Genomic DNA, 22,948 nt, shown 5'->3' on the forward strand with positions numbered 1-22,948 from the left:
AATTAGCAAACTGTTATAATTCCATACTAATATTGTCGATTGCATGAGCATTGTATATGGTACCATACCATGGATATAGGCTGCGGATACGCTCCATCATGTTTCGAAGATTTATCTGGTAGTTTGCACTTATCACAAAAGGATGAACATTCTTGATAATGATTTCTGCTAGAATTTGTATTTCTCAGGATTCTTAAAAACTGAGAACAGTCGATGTGATCGGCAGCATGTAGTACTATACTTGTACAATAAGTGTAACTGATTCCTACAGGTACAGTTTTCATTCTAAATGAATTAGCCGATGAATGTGGAACATCAGCACACACATAGCAGTTAGAAACCCCATTAACATTTGATGAATGATTTAACAATTTCCACCAGTAATTGCTTTGATGAGCATACATCGTAGCATTAGGTGGATGTAAGCTATTGGCAAGGTCACCAATCTCAAATTTTTGAGGAGTTGGGATGGTAATATTTGCTGCAATATTTTCAGAAAGAAATGTAACACCTATCATAAAGACAATAAAGAATATGGCCTCGGTTAGGATAACACAATGTTGATTATCTGGAAAACTTGGAAAATGGTGATTTGTCCATTAATCAGTTTTCGTTGTTAGAGGAAATTTTTGTGAATTCCTTCACAGAGGCAAACTTCAGGTGTCACCAGGATTTAGGATGTCACCTATAAGTAGAAGATACACACAAGTAAATAGGAAATGGTTACATATTAAGTCATATGCTATCTCATAGTTGAGATGAATTTCAGATGTTATACTAAGATTTAAAAAGTTCTGAGAAGAGCTAGGGTGAATAAGCTGTAGGCATGGTGTAAGCTATCCCATAGCCCACTCCCTATCTTCATCATGAGGGTGACCCCCCCCATACCACTAAAAGGTATAGTTCTTCTCATGACTCCAGTATACAGTGATTCACCCTGTTCATTCTCAGTCCTTGTTGCAATTTTACAATGACTAACGTGTATCCATCTAGGATTACCCATTAATTTAACTGTCAATGGAGTGACTAAAAGGACTGTGAATGGACCTTTCCATTGAGGTTCTAAACCTGCATGTTGTACTTTCTTAACATATACTAATTGTCCTGGCACAATGATGTGTCCCCCATCTGGAGGAGGTCCTCACGCATTTAAAACTTGATGCTGTGCTGTTGTCACTGCTTTTGTAAGTAACAAGCAGTATGAAAGCAGTGTGTTTTGAAAGGTGTTCTGCTATCAGTAATGCCTAAAGCTGGTGCTGAGCATAGAACTTGTTTTAGATCTTGAAATGCTGATTAGCTCTCAAGATCCCATTTGACATTATCTTGTGCTCTGGGATTACTCTTAAGCATTCTGGTTAAAGGTTGTGTCCTCTCTGCATACCCTTCTATCCAGTTACGGCAGTATTTGCACAGGCCTAGAAAGGATCTCAAATTTCAGACTGTTTTTGTTGAGGATGAGCTTTAATAGCCTCAGTGCAACTCTGGGTGATTTTACGCTCGCCTTGAGTTAAGCATTGTCCCAAATACACAACCTCCAATTGACAGAGCTGTGCCTTTTCCAAACTTGCTCTATGTCCTTTAATATATAGAAAATCAAGCAAACGTTTCACATCAGCTTCATGTAGTTCTGAATCTTCTGAACAGATCAGAATATCATCCATATACTGATTAATAGTAGATGTTGATTTGAATTCATCCAAATGTCTTTTTAACGACTGGTGATGTATAGTAGGGGAATTGTGAAGCCCTTGTGGTAATCGAGTAAAAGTGAACTGTTGACCTTGAACTGTAAAAGCAAACCAAGTTTGAACTTCTACAGAAATTGGAACTGACCAAAACACATTGGCCATATCTTTTACTGAAAACCATTTGTGTTTTGGATCAACAGTGCTAAAAATAGTTGAAGGATCTGCCACTAAATTAGTTATTTTGTCTATGTATTGATTAGCTATACGATAGTCTATCGTAAGTCTCCATGACCCATTAGGCGTTCTCACAGGCCATACTGGACCGTTACTGGTGCTGTTAATTTTTATGACAGTTCCTTTTCGTTCTAGTTGCTCAATCACTGGCAGAACACCAGTCACTGCAGCTGGGTTTAAAGGATATTTTTTCGTACAAGACAGGGATTTGCCATTAAAAATTACAGGCTCCATATCAAGAAGACCACAGTCAGTCTTGTCATCAGTACAGATGGGGTGATTTTGAACACTGTTTAGTTAATGTTCTCAAATTCCATGTCGCTTTCCCATCTCTGAATTCTAGGGTGGAATTTAGTGACTAGTAAAGCTTGAGTAATGTCTCATATCCAAATAGGCATTGAAATTTCAACTGTCTCAATGTTCAAAGTAATTGGTTGAGTTTGCCTTTTGCACAGTTTTTATTCCTGTAGCTCCAGCTTGCACATTACCATTCCCTCAAGGGCCCTGAGAGAGGGATGATCTAGTTTTCCAATTGTGTTGACCCCTTGGCTGTTAGGACCGCCCTCAGCAGTTGCTGCTGGTATGAAATATTTGTATTTAATCATTCAGTTAATCCATTTTTGATAATTGAATTAATATGTATGCAATGATCTAAAAATGACAATGTGTAATCAGTGTACTATGAATAAATGCATATGAATGTTATTCAGTATGTTAGATATTTAATCATTCATTTATTGATTTAATAATCATTTACTCAGTTTAATAATCAAGGTGCAAATCAATGGAAAAATGCAGCTTGGCTTCTCTAGGGAGAATTACAGCCTCTTTTCATCAAACTTTGTATGACCCAAAGGGAGACGTGTGGGGATACTAAAAGGATCATTTAATGTTTTAATAAGCGCAGAGCTGGTGTCCAAAAAAGGCAGATGATATATGTGCATTAATTAGTGCTAGAAATGACATGAAAAACATGTATGTGGACAGCCTTTATTTGTTAAACTTTATATGACTTTAAGGGAGGTGTGCGAGTGGATATTAAAAGGATGACTTAAGGTCAGAGACAGGAACTGCCTGGTGTCCAAAAAAGGCAGATGATATTTGTGCGCTAATTAGTGCTAGAAAGGAGATGAAACAGGTATGTGGGTGTGGCAGCAGGGGCGTGGTCAAGCATCTCTCCGGAGAGAGAGAAAGCAGTAAGGGCGCTTACACCTGAGCTAAATTATGTCTAACACCTGTCTCTAATTTCAGTGAGCACGGGGAGAGTGGGATAAAAGGAGCCACACTGCCAGGAGGAGAGAGAGAGAGAGAGAGAGCCGATTGTGAAGCCAAGAGTTTATTATTGAGTTGAGAGTTTATTTTTGTGAAATAGTTTGTGTATTTTAGAGTGAGTCATTGAACAGTGTAAGAGCCCTGAACGAGTGCATTTGCTGCAGTAAGGAGAATAAAAGGCTTACCTGAACCAGGAGCTCTGCTTCTCGCCTCTTCCTTCCACTGAGAATTGTTGCAGTGGGCATTTGTTAGCCCAGTGACCTTTTTTTATAGAAGCCCTGAACTGCAAGGTGGATATAAAAAAATAACGGTGAAAAAAATAGTGTCTCAGTTCCTTAAATTTTAAATCTTAAGTCTTAAATTTTTTTTTCTCTTCCTACATTATTTTTTTCTCTCTCTCTTCAAAATTTTTTTCTCTTCAAATGTTTTTTTTAATTTTTCTCTTCAAAAAAAAATAGGTTTTTCTCTCTTCAAATTTTTTTTTTGTTGATATTATCTGGACACCACATATCGCCCTTTTGGACTTTACTTTGATATTTTGCAATAAATTCTGCCTCAATTTTGTCCAGTTTCATGAGTTCTCTTAAATGTTTTGATAAAATATCTGTCGCCTCAGAGTGATATCAGGAACACCTCTACCGCCTTTCTCTGTAGTTGGAACTGAATCCTCGGCTACTAAAACTTTTCCCTTTACCATTATGGCTCTAACAAAAATTCCTACATTGTAACCCAACCAGTGTAGTTCCCAAAATGTCTCCGGTCATCACCGTGACTCAAAACACAAAATTTGTTTAATTAGCGCAAAATTTGCACCCATAGGTTTTTTAATGGAGATGACAAATAACCAACTCACACTGTTCTGCACAGCAGGCTCGATAGGAGGAAGACCTGCAGGATTTGATTCGTTCCTATGTCAAACGCCCAGAGTCTGGTTACTTTCAGCCGTCATTCCATTCCATTCTCGTCGCCAGAAATGTCAGATTCAGTTTTTAGTAGCCAGGGTTGAGGTGTTCGAGAAGAAGAGAGGGAGACGGAAGTTGGACTTCAACAGCTTTTATTAGTTCATCAGATTGCATATAGTTCTTCTTGGTGATACACAGAGATGTTTATCTGTGTCTTCGACATCGTAGTTGTTGTTGACGTCGTCTGTTGTCCGTTGTTTCAGCCCATCTGTTGTCCGTTGTTTCTGTCCATCTTTTGTCCGTTGTTTCCGTCCGTCTAATGCTTAAGTGAGAATAGGTGCTTTATATACACAGGTTTATGCATTCCTTTGCAACTCTCTTCTTAGCAAATGTATAAACAAGGTGAGACGCAAAGCACCCTGCTGCAGGTTGTATTTTGGAAGCTTCCGAAACAGAGCAGAACCCTATCTGACCCTTTTGACCCTGACCTTACAGAGAGCACTGCCTTGTGAAAGAAATTATAATAGTTAGGTATATTAGAACATTACTATTTATGTATAAAATACTTTAAGCTAGAAAATGCAGTGTTGGAGCAGCCTTGTGTTGTGCTTATGGGTTGAAATGGATGACCAGTCTGTTTTTCAGGCAGAAGACAATATCTCTTTGTTCATACTGCTAAGGGTCTGATCTTGTGACAACTTGTTTGCTCAAAGATATACAATACATCCCTAACAAACATTTTGCTGAGTTTATATCACAAGAGAAATCTGCTGAGGTCAAATCACATATAACTTGTTAACAACCTATATAAGCTTGTCATGTATGTGTGTTCGAGAGAAGCCACAGCAGCTTCTCCCCCCGGCCGGGTGGTATGAATAAAGCCCTGAGGAAAAGACTGCACTGTGTCCTGTAATGTGTTTGGAACAGTGGTGGGCCGTGCATTTACAGTCTAGGCCTTCAGTGTGATTCATGCCATTAAGAAAACACAGTTTCACAATGAATAAGACACCCTATGCCTTTGGGCATCATACATTATGTCGCAGTTAACTAGTAATACCAATTTTAAAAACATGTCCACGCACGAAAGCCAGAACTTGAAACAACACTTAATGCTCAAGCAAGCCTAAATTTAACTGTAGCATGACTGATTTGTGAAATGAACGTCTACCGAACAGACATTCAAAAATCATAATTTTTCATATTAATCTACTAAGGAGGTCTATAATACCTGGAAAAATCTATCTAATAATATTTGCGATTTAAATGTTGCTTGCAATAAATTTTGTTTCGTCAGGGTACACGGTTATGCTGCATTCCATTCAAGTTGGATGTGGGATATTCCTACTTGATATCTCCAACCATAAATGCATTCCATTCCTCGATATTCGGAAGATGACGTTTAAGGAAACAAAACTGCAACATTAGCTTAGCAGGGGTTTGACTCTCATTAGAGATGTGTCCTAGCAACCCAACTGATAAACAATGCTGCAGCGCTAGCATTTGTGCTTCAGGTGTACAATTATCAAAAGAGATTATAATTTACCATGTTTTAGACACCTGTTTCTGCAGGCATTTTTTAAACAAGCTTTAATTTATCGATATTACTTAAGTGAATGTTTAGCACTTACTTTGTATATCTCCCTGAGTGTCGACAAATTTGTGTGACATCATCCCCCTGCATCTCGGTGAAATCGGAGTTGAGAATTTCTGCACGAGCCTACAAGTTGTAATTCTGACTTAAAGATGCATTCCATTGCACTTTTCCTAATAGGAAGTTGTAAAATCCGACTTTCCGAGTTATATGCAATGCAGCACTACTTTTCAAAACTTGATCCGACACTGAATGCTCAAGCAGTCTAATTTATACTTAGAAAACTCCTGATGTTGCTATGATAATGCAAAAAGCACTTACCAATATACTTGAAGTGAAAATCAGTCCTCCTTTCCTGTTTAATTAATTAAGCAATCACACGGTCATGCAGAACATCTCATGTTTTTAAATCTATAAAAGGATCTCTTTCTCAACGGCAATACCAGCATGACAGCCGACTCGTCAGACAGCTTGATCATACGCTTTTCGCTCTTGAATTACGTGCATCACTCAAGGCCAGCTAGAAGGCATATCCTAAAGATCACACCCATCAAGAACAAATAAATCAATCTGACTGGCTGATGAATCTGACAATCTGACTTTAGTTGCCCATTCATTTGCACCGTTTAGGGATTCTGTGGAAATTCTGAAGGCCTGATGGGGTGGAGCTCAGACTTACACGCTGCTTCGGGCATGTGATTAGTGAAACAGTTGTCACACTTTGCTTGTAAGCATCAAGGAATAAATTCTCACTGGATAAACTTTTCATTTTTATCTATTTGTTTGTAGATTAATTAAGAGTGGAAAGCAATTAAAAATATATAGGCAAAAAGGTGATTGAAAAATATTTATTTTTTGGCATGTTAGGCCAGCAGAGAAGGCTTTGCTGGCCCTGAGAATTCGCCACTGGTTTGGAACACTCTCACTCGTGTGAATTCCAGGTGGAGAATTTCCACGACAGCCGAAACTCTTGTCAGTAACAGATATACATAAAGCATTACATTCTGTGTTTTCTTAAGACAGTCAACAGAAATCATAATTTTTTATAAGTTCAAGGAATGAAGTTAATCTGATGAAACATTAGTGAGTATACACAAATTCAAATTAATTTAACATCACCTCTAATTATACTATAGCAATCTAATTAGAAAAGTTCTGGAAACTTTCCGAACAGTGGTTACATATGAATGATTGACTGAATTATTTAATATATGAATTATTGGAATTGTAGTCTAAAGTATTATCAAGACTGAGAGACAGGAGATGTTGAGTGGCTGGGTTTATAAATGTGAGTGTGATGGCCTCTGCCCCCAAACTGTCTGACAATCCTGTCTCCATAATAACTAAATAGAAACAACAAACAGGCACTATCTTTCCCAGAGCTACCAGGACCTCATTACAGGATGGGCACCACATTGGATAGCAGGTTTCACCACCTGCATGAAAACCCTAGCAAAACAAGGAACACTGTGAGAAAACACTATACCCTTAGAAGAATTACACAAAAAGCTTAAAAACAAATAAAAAAAACAAAAACAAACAAAAAAAAAAAAAAAAAAAAAAAACAGTATTATTCCAGTGTCACATAGGCTTATCGTTACGTCCTGGCGAAAATAATAATATGGTAGTATGCAATTTCTAAACCTGTGAAATGCACTGTGAATTCTTCTCACTTATATCCGCTAGATGTCGCTGGACCCTCACTGAAATCACCGTAGCTCATCCATGAGCTCGCCTATCACAAGGGTCCAGCACCTCTTTCTCCACCTATGATGAACCAGAAAGTGTGGAATATACACAAGCAGACGTGCTGAATGATAGTTCCTCGAGAGGAGTTGGTTTTACAGTGGGAAAGGTTGGAATATCTGGAAATGGAATGAAAATGTTATTGTATTTCTGTCGTGATTGTAACTGATAGATGATATGTGACAGTATCAATTAGTTAAGTAAGCACGACAGTCCTGATGATCAAATGGGGACCGAGTTGGGGATGTGCGCGTGCAAGTGAATGATTTTTACATGCCTTTACAGCAGATTCGTTCAATGTGAATTGCCACGGAACAAAGAAAAGACATTTGCACATTATTAAAATGTTGGTTTCATTATTAAACCGAGTTGTTCAATCTTTGTCTGTTCTAATGAATTTGACATCGTTTAAGAGCGATTTTAACGGTTTTATAGGGTAACATCTGGTTTCCCATGTTAACCTGGGACATTGGTTTGAATGGGAACTGGCGATTACACTTCTTTGAGCAAAATCGCTTTTTTCCTCTAATTTCTTGAGTCAAGCCCTACAAAATGTATATCTCCGATTTCATTTCCGTCTATAATAATTTCTTTTTTTTTTTTTTTTTTTTGCCATTTTGAATTTTTTGAAAAACCTACTTTTTCGAACTCCCCCTAGACCGTTAGTCCGATCGGCAAGCAGTTTGGTATGCATCATATACATACCCTCCTGACAAAAAATTATCAAAAGAATTTAAGTGTCAAATCGTTCAGAAGATATTAATGATACAATTCCTTCGGTTTAACGCGATTTGAGTAATTGATCAATATCTACTCATTGCAAACTCCAGATGAAACCAAACTCGGTGCACATAGTCAACAGAACATTTAGATGTCAGCAAAGTTTCATACAATTCCACCTGTAGGGGGCGCTACAACTAAAAAGCTGTCATAACTTTGCAGCCATTTGAGCGGCAAAGTTCAAATTTAATATGCATCTTCTTTGGTTCAAATGCTAACATATTCTTAAAATCGATTCGACAAATTAACAAAAATGGCTGCCAATGGCCAATCAGATTTCAGCACCATATAAATCGTATTGAGAATGGCCGAGGGTTTTGAAAATTACTATACACAAGCAGGGTGTCAACTTGAAGCCGCATATAAAATTTTGTGACAATCGGCCACACGGTGGCGGTATAATTAGCCACTTCGCATTTTTGCTCATAACTCCGGAACCGTATAGGCTACAATACAAATGTGTAGCTTCTCTGAATCCACCAGTGCCACCAATGATATGGCTACAAGGATTTCCATTCCCGCAAGAAAACTTTATCACAAATATTTTTTTGAAAACCTACATTTTTGAACTCGTCCTAGGCCGTTTTTTCAATTCGAACAAAAATTGGTATACATCATCTAAAGACCCTCCAGACAAAAAGTTATCAAAATAATTTTTATATTTCAAATTGTTCTGAAGATGTAATCAAATATGTTTTGGGCTGTGGCTAATTGGCTTAATTGGTCTTGTATCACGTGAGTGCAATTTTCAAACTTCGCAAAACTTTAAAAAAAAAAACATGGAAATAGAACTTTCTTAGTTCACTTGCAAAATTAATCAGAGCTATTACAGAAGAAATTTTTTAGCAGTTAGAAACAGAAAGACAGGCGGTTTTGCTGTTTGTCCACCAGAGAACCACACGACAAGAAATGTCTTGTTTTTGCTTGCACTATTTTAAGCAACACATTAATCCTGCAGTAACACAATAATGTAATGATTAATTGGTGAACGTGATCAGCGTTTCTATGGAGACGCTGAAAGCGCAGCTTGTTGATTATCAGCACACCTGTCCTTCATTTTCTCTTCCTATATATCTCTCGTTTCTGTTGTTTGTCGGCAGTTCGTTGTGTGCGCTTGAGTTACACTCATCTCCCAACTGCTTGTCTCGGTCAGTGTGTTTGCTGTCAAGTGGGGATTTTTGTGACTGATAGTGGTAGACTCATCAATCAACACACATTATTTCCTACGATTTGTAGTGATGTCTTCAAACATTTCTTTCTTCATCTCAGTCGTGATATGGTCGATAATATCAGCACATGTCTTGTTGGAGTGCAAAACATGGCCCAAGTTAATTCCATTTAGCTCTTGCAAACTCGCATCAACTGGCATATCTGTAAATGGTCTCCCATGTTTACCAATTTTATAGGCTGTTCAGAACACTTTGCAGTTTGTATTGTGTTTAGCCCTCTGAATCTCTTCAGTATTCCTCTGAATTTTTTCGTGAGTTGCTAACTTCTCAATTTCAGCTTCCTTTGTGTGTGCTGCAGAATCCTTGTGTACCTTGATTTTTTTACACAACAAGGTTTGCTGTTTTGCTTTATCAGTGCCAAAAGGGGTAATTACACATTCACTCCTCTCAGTTGACAGTCTAACTCCCTGCTCTTTAAAAACAGAAAGGGATTTCACTTTACTGCACACTCTGTAGCCAAGCTTTTTGTTTCTGACTATAAGCCTGTGATTTTCTTTGAAGAAGTTCTGCATCTGGTCTTTGGACCAGCAATCAGGGCATTCATCTTGACAAACGTTGTTATTTTCGTCATTAGGCATATTATCTGAGGTTGAAGAATCAGTAACGGCCAGAGGCTGTTCAGCTATTAACTGATTTGCTGGGGAACTGCCATTACCTTGATGTTGAATAGGATTGAGTGGTTCAGTGGGAGCTCACTCTGTTTCTCGTGATTCAAAAGATTCAGAGCAAGCTCTTTTACCTTGCGACAGCCAGTCCAACATGTGTGGCGGGGATGAAAGCAAATTAATTTCAGTCTCAGTCGCTGCAACGGTGAGAAGAGCGTGAGTAAAGAAACTTTCTGATTTAGTGCACAATGGGTAATGGAGCTTAAAGCCATTCAACAAAGCCACCACCTCCTACATCCTTGGTGAGACTACATTACCCAGAGTGCAATTCGTAATGGACGGGCAGGTTCTGCGCATTTTTCTTAAAGTACAGTCACAGTATACAGCTCATGCATGAGAAATTTCCTTGGACTTCGCGATATCAACACAACAAGCACCAAATCGCTCACTGACTTTACACAAAGAAATTACACCATCCCCGAAGACTCTGTGAAGTGGTGGTACGCAAAAAAAAAAAAAAAAAACTGCCGGTACGCTGTAAATTTTAAAAGTGCAGGTACTGCGTACCGCCCCACTTCAAGCACTGGTTAAGGCAAATTTATACAAATGATAATGAAGTGCAGTGACATTTTTGTTCTGCCAAGGTGTCCGTTTGATAAGATTTCTCCTGTTCGCGCTCATCTCTGAAATTCTTGACCCAAGAGAACTCGGATGGTCGAAGAGCATTGATGATTGGTTAAAACTATTCTTGGGTGTGGTTTGGACGTAACGTTTTATTTACTATTGTGCGTGCCAGCTGAGGAGTTGTTACCTAGATTACTAAAATGGATAACTTTGAAGCCCATTTCTCAGAGATTGTGCAGAAATATACTTTTTATATGATTCGCAGCACAAACTCAAGACAGCGTGGCCACAGCAAATGCATTTTATGAAATCAGATCAAATAATACCTGCCAGAAATGACAGCCTTCCGTGACGTTTCCCTCAACGACCTATTTTTAAAACAACACCGCGTTTCATCACTCAATTAATTGACCATCTTTCAGCTAATCTTCAGCATGTTTTACACAAAAACATGCTTCGGAAAGAACTTTGTGTGGAGTTTACTACAATGTTTAATAAGAGAACTCACGGACGATTCACGCCTCTCCCCATTCATTTGTATGAAATTCGCAAGCTCTCAACTTAGCCGCTTTCCACTGACTTGAGATCCGAATAATTATCAAAGTGACCCTGTTACTATACATTATACCTGCCCACAGACTAAAACAGTGCATCGCGGACTTCACTAATGACAAGGCAAGATCCATTGTGCAAGTCATGACGATGATTCAGAAACAAGCGAATAAACATTTTAACATATCAGTGTTTTGAATCACACTACACTAAATAGAAGAGCAAGGAACTTACTCGTGGAGTACATCCAAGAAACTTCCACAAGCTGAAACGTGTTGACTTATGTGATTTTTGGAGCTTCAAAATTTTGGCACCCATTCACTTGCATTGTATGGACCAAAAGAGCTGAGATATTCTTCTAAAAATCTTAATTTGTTTTCTGCTGAAGAAAATAAGTCATACACATCTGAGATGGTATAAGGGTGACTAAATGAGAATTTTCATTTTTGTGTGAATTATTATTATTATTATTATTCCTTTAAAGCCCGATGTGGCCCTTGTACCAAACAATTGCTCTACTGCCTCTATTGTGCGGGACATGACGCGGCAAGTGACCCTGCTTTTTTAGTGTTTTTTGTTGCATTCACAATAACTCTCTCAATCAGCATAAAGGGAAATTTAGACCCTACACATAAACTGATTTTAATGTAATTGTTTCATACATTATGATATTGAAAATAACTTTTTCATCTTTTCATTTCTGTAATCATGTCACCCTTTTATTTATTTTTTTCCTATAGTGTTTACAGTATCATAGATAAGTGATGTATTTTAAAAGTTGTCAATCACAAATACCTATATTTTTTATTCTTTCTGGCAAACAGCCATAAAAGGGAATGTAAATTATGGTATGTGTGTCTCATTTTTAAATTGCAGCATAGTTTTATTATAAAGGGGCATAGCTTTCGCAACGCAGTACTCAATACTCACTACTCACAAGTACTTTAAAATGAGCTACTCTTTTACTCTTACTTGAGTAGTTTTAGGACAGGTACATTTTACTCTACTTAAACTAAATTTTTTAAGAAGTAACAGTACTTTTACTTGAGTATTATTTTTCAGTACTCTTTCCACCCCTGCAGGTGACAGCCATCATGACCAGATCTTCTAAGAAGCCCAGATGTATCACCTTCCGAGCTGCCCCTCTTCATATCAGGAGCCTCTGTTTTCTTGGATATTTTGCCACAATGTTATGTTTTCCTTGCTGATGGTTCACATGTGGGTTCATGTAGAGCCTTCCTCTACTTCATTTAACTGCAAGAGAAGAACGTCCCCCTTGTTTGGTTGAGTTCATGGTTGCTTCAGTTTGACTTATGTTTCTGTGATTTTCTGTTTTCTTTTTTGGTTAAATGTTGTACACTCTAACTTACATCCATGCATTTGCCGACACCACAGATAAATTCATTGCTTACCATTCACAAATTATTCTTTATTTAATTTAATATATATATTTCAATTTACTTAAACCTTCGATTCACTGTGTCTTCCTTTAATTTTGCCTTGGCTCTGAGCCTGTCATGACAAATGTGGGAACTCGTCATTAAAATTCATTTTGATAATTTACTTGGTTAATTTAGTAAATTCTTTAATTTGTTGATCAATTTGCTAAATTAAATTATACTGACCTAATTACATATTTTTGCTTGATAACATTTTTTTTTTTTTTTTGTTGGAATTCATATATCTATATATGGGTGTTTGTAGAAGATTAAAGTGAATCATTGTGGTGCGCAAAGTTTTTTTATCTGCAAAAAAAAAAATTTTGATTGTTTTTATCGCAAAATTGATGTATTTGTTGTTAGTTTGTTTTGGATTATCATCGCTTGAATTTGGATTTGGTAAGTAGACTACTTTTTTGTGTATATGGGGGTGATCTTGTTGGATTATGCTTTTCCCTGTAAAGGTTTAGCAGGGTGTCCTTGAATGCTCTGATCTTTTTTATTTTAGTTTGTTTTGTTTGAATTGTGAAAGCGGCTAGAGCAGTCGTCTCGGGAGCACATCCGTGATTTGTAGTAGTGACTCGTCAAATGGTTACTATTTGCAATCACTAGTTTATGGTGCATAATGCCTGCCTCAAGTAACTACAAAGACAAGGGTTGAGTTTAGTTCATTTTCAAATTTAGTTAGAGGGAATTGCTAATCCATTTTTTTACCCCCCAAATATTGTTTGGTAAATTGTTTAGTAGACCTACATTAATTTGAAACTGTTCCTTGATCATGGCCTCTAGCATTTTGGAATTCACGCTCCGTCTGAAGAGCTATTAAATGACTATTCTAGAGATCAGCTCTTAGAAATTGTGAGTCATTATAACATCGGGTTATCCATTCAGGATGAAAACCATATTAAAATCTGAATTGATTGAGCAGGGTGTTTTGAAATCACCTGCTTCCTCTAGTGTGACATCTAAAGTTTCCCATTTGACATTTGAGCAGCAAAATAGAATTGTTGCTCATTGAAACCAAGGCAAAAGAAAAACTGTTAGAAGCACAAAATTGGCTCGAATTATCAAAAGTCCAATTGCAGCAACAGCAGCTTGAACTTGAATGCTACCGCTTTGACTTGATAAAATCTAGAAAGCTCTTGGGCACTAGTAGGACAGCATCTTCATCTCTCGATTATGACGCTGATTCACAAAATTTTGAAATTTTGGGGGATATAAAATTAATTCCCAAATTTGACGAGAAAGATGTTGAATGTTTTTTTCATTATTTGAACGTGTACCTGACGCAAGGGAATGGCCTGATGAGGAGTGCACTTTGATGCTACAGTGTATTTTTACTGGCAGAGCGCAGGAAGCATACTCCTTTCTTAGTGTGGAGGATGCTGCTAGTTATGAGACTGTTAAGGCCATGGTATTGCAGGCTTACGAACTGGATCGTAATGGTTACTGACATGTCATTGGTCACTGGAAGAATGAGTGTCCATTGCTAAAAGAAAAAGGAGAAACTTCTAATTCTAAGATTAAATCTAAAAGTTCTCCTTCCCCGGTGAAACCTGTAGCCTTAGCTAGGTCTGCCCTGTCTACACTGGCCATTGAGGAAAATACTTGTACACCATGCGATCCCACGTATAATCTGTTTATTACTGAGGGGTATGTCAGGTTGATTGACTCAACAGATGAAGTGCCCGTTAAAATCCTTTGAGATACTGGATCATCTGAGTCCTTCGTTTAAGAGTCAGTATTGCCCTTCTCCTCTGGTTCTTACACTGGAAATAATGTATTAATTAGAGGCAGCAGGTTGAATGTTCTGTCTGTTCCTCTTCATAAACTTGTTTTGAAGTCTGATTTAGTCCAGGGAGAAGTGGAGGTTGGTGTATGCTCTTGCCTTCCTGTAGACAGAGTACATGTAATCTTAGCTGGTGAGTGAGTGTGGTGGGAAGGTCTGCCTTCTTTGGTGGTGACACCAGCTCTGCTAACTCTCGAAACAGAGGTTGAGAGGGAATCTGTGTGTTTCCCAGAAGTATCTGCAGCCTGTGCAATAACGCGGGCCATGAAACAAGCACAGTCTGTTGTTGATTGTGTTGGGCACTTTGTTCAGGAGCGGGTTTGGTTATTAGCAATAATTAATAATTATTAAAATCAATAAGACATTGATTAGAATCAACATTACCTTGTAATCCTTTAAATCAATAATCATCAAAGATAATTATCAATTATCAAAATCAATAGAATATCAATAAGGATTAATATCGCTGGGGCATCACCCTTGAATCAGGGACTAATAACCAGACAATATAGCAGTCTCAATATAGGATTGTTCTCTTAGGAAATTTGACATCTGGAGAATATCGATATTCAAAAGGAACGAAGAATTATAATAATAAAAACTAGAAAGGTACATTTCTTGAATACAATGTGAGTGGTGTTTGCCATGGCTAAACTCATCACATAGCATGTTCTAGCATGTAGTTAGCATGTTTTTGCACTTCTTTAGGTGTTGTTAGCATGATGCTAGCATGTTTTGAGCATGTTTTAGTACATTGCCATGCATTGATAGCATGTGTTAGCATGATGTTAGCATGTTTTAACACTACGCTAGGTGTTGTTAGCATGGGCCTGAGTCAAACGAGCCAAACAGGAAGTTTCTACAATGTTCTGGTGCAGAGATTTTTGCTCCTTGGTTGCTAGCGTAAGCACATCTGGTTGCCGGTGTGCTACTAAGAAGGCTGCTTTTTGTCTTGAGTCATACAAGCTAACAATGAGGTCTCTACGACATTCTGATCCTGAGATACCATCTTAGTGATTTTGAATGGAAGTCAATGGTGTTTGGTTGCTAAGGTGCTCTAAATGGTTGCTAGGGCATGGCTAAGTAGTTCCCATGATGATACTTGAAGACTGATTGCTCACCCAATTACAACAAGCCAACTCTCATGTCTCTAGGACATTCTGATCCGAAGATATCACACTCTAAATGAAATCAATAGAGCTGGTATCTAGGGTGCTCTAAATGGTTGCCAGGGCGTTGCTAGCCAGTGAACAGAGTGATTCTTATTGGTTGCTTACTGACCTGACTCAAAAGAGCCAATCCCCAAGTGCCTATGACATTCTGTTCTGAAGATATCCTTTGAGACATTTTGAATGGAAGTTAATGGGGGGTGGTTGCTAGGGTCCCATAAATGGTTATTAGGGTGTGGCTATGCCATTTCTAAGGTGATACTTAAAGAGTGATTGGTATCCCGATTGAAATGAGCCTGCCCCCATGTCTCTATATCATTCTGATTGGGAGATATGATCTGACAACTTTCTTGCATTGACTGCTATAATAGGAAAAAAATATCTTCCCATAGTACCCTATGGGACTTTTTGGGATGTTTTTTTGCCCCCCTTTTTACCCCCTGAGGTACATTTTACCCCCAAACACAGGGTATGTTCGAAGATGGCTTGCCAGCCCGAATCAAATGAGAGCACCCACATGTGTCTAGGACATTCTGATCAGAAGATATCACACTCAGCCATTTTGAATGGAAGTCAGTGGGGATGGTTGCTAGGGTGCTCTAAATGGTTGTTAGGGTGTGGTTAACCATTAAACGGAGTGATTCTTATTGGCTGCTTACTAACCTGACTCAATGGAGCCAATCCGCAAGTCTCTAAAACATTCTGTTCTGAAGATATCCTTCTGAGACATTTTGAATGGAAGTTAATGGGGGTGGTTGCTAGGGTGTGGCTATGCCATTTCCAAGATGATACTTAAAGACTGATTGGTAGCCAGAGTGAAATGAGCCCGCCTCCATGTCTCTACGACATTCTGATTGGGAGATATGATCCCACAAAATTCAGTATCTTGTTATAGTAGGGAAAACATTTTTTTTTGATGGGTGAGACCCTAGCCATAGTATGTCAATGGGACATTTTCGGGATGTTTTTTTGCCCCACAGGGGTGCAGCGTACCCCCAACCCCTTAGAACAGTCATAGCACAGGTGTTGTCAATAGGCCGATCGATTTGACACCTCATTCGTGGGTCTGCGACAAACGGTGCAGGATGAGTTAGGTGCCGAAGTTTGTACAGAATAATAATAATAATAACTAGATAGGTACATTTCCTGAAGAAATTTCTTTCTCAACACAATGTCCCACCAACTGCCCCAAGTTGAAAGAGGCAACCCCCATGACAGTAGGATGTTCTGGTGCAGAGATATTGATGTTGTGCTTTGGTTGCTAGGGTGTTCCATCTGGTTGCTTGGCAGTTACCAGGGTGATACTCAATGCTCCTTGCTAGACTGAGTGAAACAATCCAAACAGGAAGTCTCTACGATATTCTGGTGCAGAGATATGTGATTTGTTACTTGGTTGCTAGGGTAACCCCATCTGGTTGCTAGGCAGTTACCAGCATGATACTGAACAAGGCTCCTTGCTATCCTGAGTGAAATAAGTCAACCCGGAAGTCTCTACGATGTTCTGTTGAACATTTTTTGCTCCGCAAGCACCACTAAAAAGAAGAAATATAATAATAAGTATGTGAGATTACAATAGTGATGCTTTGCTTCACAAGCACCACTAATAAAAAGAAGAATAATAAGTATGTGAGATTACAATAGTGATGATTTGCTTCGCAAGCACCACTAACTAGATAGGTACATTTCCTGAAGAAAATGTGAGTGGTGCTTGCCGTGGCAAAATTTCTCACCACAATGGCATAACCATACAATTTCCCCTTTAATGTGTACATACCTCTTTTAGTATTTCCCTTTAAGAAGCAACAACTCAGTCTTTCTGAGATAAGTACCGTAACAGCAGTTGTATTTGCCTCACTTTTCAAATGGTTTGCTTTATCCTCACATTTCAAACCATTATTTTATCTACATAACGCTAATGTGTGGTTTTCCACCTACCTCTGTAAATAAAAGAGGAACAAGCTATCAGGTGTTCTGGGCAGACAACAGGTGAAAGGAGTTTGACATTTTAGTGTACTGACTGCTGACTATAGACTTTAAAAGTATGGATACAATTTTGGCTTTTTTTACAGGAGTGATGTCAGTCTTTTATCTACATGTTCACTCAAAACAGTGTGGTAAATATCTACAAACAGTGCACCTCAAATATGCAAATGGTGTAAACATGATATAAAACAGTACATAAAACAAATGCAAGAATACCATAGTTTGGAATAGTCCATTTGATTACATTTGAATATGTGTAAATAAAACATCTACACTGGCCGTGCAGCATGAACATAATGCCAATATCATTTAAATCAAAATCAAATCAAATCAAATCACTTTGTCACACAGCCATATACACAAGTGCAATGGTGTGTGAAATTCTTGGGTGCAGTTCCGATCAACATAGCAGTCGTGACAGTGATGAGACATATACCAATTTACAATAACATCAAATTAACACAACACAATTTAAACATCTGTTATACACATAATTACACTCAACAGTATACAAATAATAACATACACTGTACAGTATACAATACACACTATATAGATACACATTATTCAATAAAAATAAAAATATATAAAATAGTATATATACACTATATTGCCAAAAGTATTCGCTCACCCATCCAAATAATTGAATTCAAGTGTTCCAATCACTTCCATGGTCACAGGTGTTTAAAATGAAGCACCTAGGCATGCAGACTGCTTCTACAAACATTTGTGAAAGAATGGGCCGCTCTCAGGAGCTCAGTGAATTCCAGCGTGGTACTATGTTAGGATGCCACCTGTGCAACAAGTCCAGTCGTGAAATTTCCTCGCTACTAAATATTCCACAGTCAACTGTCAGTGGTATTATAACAAAGTGGAAGCGATTGGGAATGACAGCAACTCAGCCACGAAGTGGTAGGCCACGTAAAATGACAGAGCGGGGTCAGTGGATGCTGAGGCGCATAGTGCGCAGAGGTCGCCAACTTTCTGCAGAGTCAATCGCTACAGACCTCCAAAGTTCATGTGGCCTTCAGATTAGCTCAAGAACAGTGCGTAGAGAGCTTCATGGAATGGGTTTCCGTGGCCGAGCAGCTGCATCCAAGCCATACATCACCAAGTGCAATGCAAAGCGTCGGATGTAGTGGTGTAAAGCACGCCGCCACTGGACTCTAGAGCAGTGGAGACGCGTTCTCTGGAGTGACGAATCACGCTTCTCCATCTGGCAATCTGATGGACGAGTCTGGGTTTGGCAGTTGCCAGGAGAACGGTACTTGTCTGACTGCATTGTGCCAACTGTGAAGTTTGGTAGAGGAGGGATTATGGTGTGGGGTTGTTTTTCAGGAGCTGGGCTTGGCCCCTTAGTTCCAGTGAAAGGAACTCTGAATGCTTCAGCATACCAAGAGATTTTGGACAATTCCATGCTCCCAACTTTGTGGGAACAGTTTGGGGATGGCCCCTTCCTGTTCCAACATGACTGCGCACCAGTGCACAAAGCAAGGTCCATAAAGACATGGATGAGCGAGTTTGGTGTGGAAGAACTTGACTGGCCTGCACAGAGTCCTGACCTCAACCCGACAGAGCACCTTTGGGATGAATTAGAGAGAAGACTGCGAGCCAGGCCTTCTCGTCCAACATCAATGTCTGACCTCACAAATGCGCTTCTGGAAGAATGGTCAAAAATTCCCATAAACACACTACTAAACCTTGTGGAAAGCCTTCCCAGAAGAGTTGAAGCTGTTATAGCTGCAAAGGGTGGGCTGACGTCATATTAAACCCTATGGATTAAGAATGGGATGTCACTTAAGTTCATATGCTTCTAAAGGCAGATGAGCGAATACTTTTGGCAATATAGTGTATATAGAATGTACAGTATTGTACTGTATTGACATTTAGGCTGTCGGTTGATGGTCAGTTGTTAAGAGAACATAATATAATAATAATAATAATATAATTTATGACAGTCCGGTGTGAGATATAAGAGTAAGGGTAATAAAGTGCAGTGCTGATGTATTTTGATCGTGGGAGATCAAGAGTTCAAAAGTGTGATTGCTTGGGGGAAGAAGCTGTCATGAAGTCGGCTGGTGCGGGTCCTGATGCTGTGATACCGCCTACCTGATGGTAGCAGTGAGAACAGGCCATGGCTCGGGTGGCTGGAGTCTCTGATGATCCTCCGAGCTTTTTTCACACACCGCCTTGTATATATTTCCTGGAGGGAGGGAAGCTCACCTCCGATGATGTGTCTGGCAGTTCGCACCACCCTTTGCAGTGCTTTGCGGTTGTGGGTGGTGCTATTGCCGTACCAGGCGGAGATGCAGCCAGTCAGGATGCTCTCTACAGTGCAGGTGTAGAACCGTGTGAGGATGTGGCGGTTCATTCCAAACTTCCTCAGCCATCTCAGGAAAAAGAGGCGCTGATGAGCCTTCTCCACAACGACTTCAGTGTGGATGGACCATGTGAGTTCCTCAGTGATGTGGACACCCAGGAACTTGAAGCTGCTGACTCTCTCCACTGGTGCTCCATTGATGGTGATGGGACTGTGTTCTCTGTCTTTTCTTCTGAAGTCCACCACAAGCTCCTTTGTCTTACTGACGTTGAGGGAGAGGTTGTGCTCCTGACACCAGTGTGTCAGAGTGTGTACCTCCTCTCTGCAGGCTGTTTCATCATTGTCAGTGATCAGACCTACCACCGTCGTGTCATCAGCAAACTTAATGATGGCATTGGAGCTATGTGTTGCCACACAGTCATGTGTGTACAAGGAATACAGTAGTGGGCTGAGAACACAGCCCTGTGGGGCTCCAGTGTTGAGGGTCAGTGATGAGGAGATGTTGCTGCCTATTCTAACCACCTGGGGTCTGCTTGACAGGAAGTCCAGGATCCAGCTGCATAGCGAGCTGTTTAAGCCCAGAGCCCGGAGTTTCTCATCTAGCTTGGAGGGCACTATGGTGTTGAATGCTGAGCTGTAGTCTACAAACAGCATTCTCACATAAGTGTTCCTTTTTTCCAGGTGAGAGAGAGCAGTGTGTATTGTAGATGCAATTGCATCATCAGTGGAGCGGTTGTTGTGGTAAGCAAACTGCAGCGGGTCAAGAGAGAGTGGCAATACAGAGCAGATGTAATCTCTGATTAGTCTCTCAAAACATTTGCTGATGATGGGGGTCAGAGCAACAGGACGCCAGTCATTTAAACAAGTTATTTTTGATTGTTTTGGAACAGGCACAATGGTGGATGTTTTAAAGCATGTGGGGACTACAGACAAAGAGAGGGAAAGGTTGAAAATGTCCATAAAAACACCAGCCAGCTGGTTCGCGCACGCTCTGATGACGCGGCCCGGAATGCCGTCTGGGCCAGCGGCTTTGCGGATATTCACCCGTCGGAAGGATCGGGTTACATCCGCTACAGAGACGGAGAGTGAACTAACCTCTGTAGCTTCAGCCGCGAGAGCTCTCTCCGTGAGGGCGGTGTTATTTCCCTCGAAACGAGCATAAAAAGTATTTAGCTCATCCGGTAGAGAGGCAGCGGTGTTCATGGCGGAGTTTTTATTCCCTTTAAAGTCCGTGATGATGTTAATTCCCTGCCACATGCTTCTAGAGTTGGTGGTGTTAAACTGTCCTTTAATCTTAGTCCTGTACTGGCGTTTTGCGGTTTTTTGGAGGGCATAACTGGCTTGTTTATGCTCCTCCACGTTCCCGGAATTAAAAGTGGAGGTCCGCTCATTAAGTGCTGCGCGAACATCGCTATTGATCCAAGGTTTCTGATTCGGATAGATTCGTACAGTTCTGGTCGGAACGACGTCCTCTACGCACGTTCTGATGAAACACATTACGCTATCAGCGTAAAGCTCGATGTCGTCATCAGAGGCGGACCGGAACATCTCCCAGTCCGTGTGATCAAAACAGTCTTGTAGCGTAGAATCTGATTGGTCCGACCAGCACTGGATCGTTCTGAGGGTGGGTGCTTCCTGTTTCAGTTTCTGCCTGTAAGTGGGCAGAAGCAGAATGGAAGAGTGGTCCGATTTGCCAAATGGTGGGCGGGATTTGTAGCCATCCTGGAATGGAGAGTAGCAATGGTCCAAAACCCGGTCCCCTCGTGTGTTGAAACTAATGTGCTGGTGATATTTTGGTGCGACTGATTTTAAACTGGCTTTATTAAAGTCCCCGGTCACAATGAACGCGGCCTCAGGGTGCGCGGTTTCCTGCTCACTTATAATCCCATACAGTTCCTTGAGTGCCCGGTCTGTGTCGGCTTGTGGGGGGATGTACACAGCAGTGATAATGACCGCTGTGAATTCCCTCGGTAGCCAGAATGGTCGACACAGAAGCATAAGAAATTCCAGATCAGGAGAGCAGAAAGACTTGATAGAATGTACGTTCCTCTGATCACACCAGGATTTGTTGATCATAAAACATACACCACCACCTCTGCTTTTACCTGAGAGGTCTTTCGCTCTGTCCGCTCGGTGCACAGAGAACCCCGCGGGTTCAATGGCTGAGTCTGGAATCTCCGCAGACATCCAAATTTCCGTAAGGCAGATAATGCAGCAGTCCCTTGTATCTCGTTGGAAAGAGATCCGCGCTTTCAGCTCGCAGAGCTTGTTATCCAGAGACTGAACATTTGCCAGTAGAATTGTGGGTAGCGGGGGTCGATTTGCGCGGCGTCTTACTCTGATGAGAACGCCGGCTCTGTTTCCCCTTTTCCTCCTGCGTTTCCGCGGCCGTGCTGCCCAGACAAAGGGCTCCGCTTGCGTGTTTGTAAACAGCGGTCGGCATTGAGGAATGTGAAGTCCAGTTTATGGTGTGAGATTGCTGAACCAATGTCCAAAAGTGTTTGTCTGTCGTAGACAACATCCAAGACAAAAAACATAAGAATTGTGAACAAAACAAACAAAACATTACTATGTTGTGTCGGAGCTAGCAACGCAGCAGCCATACTCGGCGCCATCTTGAGTTCCTATTTAGCTATGGGTTATGCATTAACTGAGTAAATGGAGTAGATTTTTATTTTTTTTTAATGGTAGGACATAATTGAATGGTTTAATGTAATGTGTCTTCAAAGTCCACCATGAATTGTTTGCCGGGGTACATATACTTTATGCAGGAGCCCTGCTGTTCAGGTCCAAAGCTTTAGTTGGCAGTAATTTATTATTATGTATTTTAATTTAAGAGAATTAAGTGATGCAAGTAGTGATCAGTGAAGTGTTACACACTATTCTTTATTATTTTAAACTCAGCTACCACCCAACCCCCACTTTTGGGAGGACAACAATAAAATGTAAAACTAATAACCAACAGGTTTCCAATGAATATCAGTACACAATATCCAAAAAGGCAATACAATATCAAAAACTATTT

This window comes from Myxocyprinus asiaticus, chromosome 12 (genome assembly GCF_019703515.2).
Source record: "Myxocyprinus asiaticus isolate MX2 ecotype Aquarium Trade chromosome 12, UBuf_Myxa_2, whole genome shotgun sequence".
NCBI lineage: Eukaryota > Metazoa > Chordata > Actinopteri > Cypriniformes > Catostomidae > Myxocyprinus > Myxocyprinus asiaticus.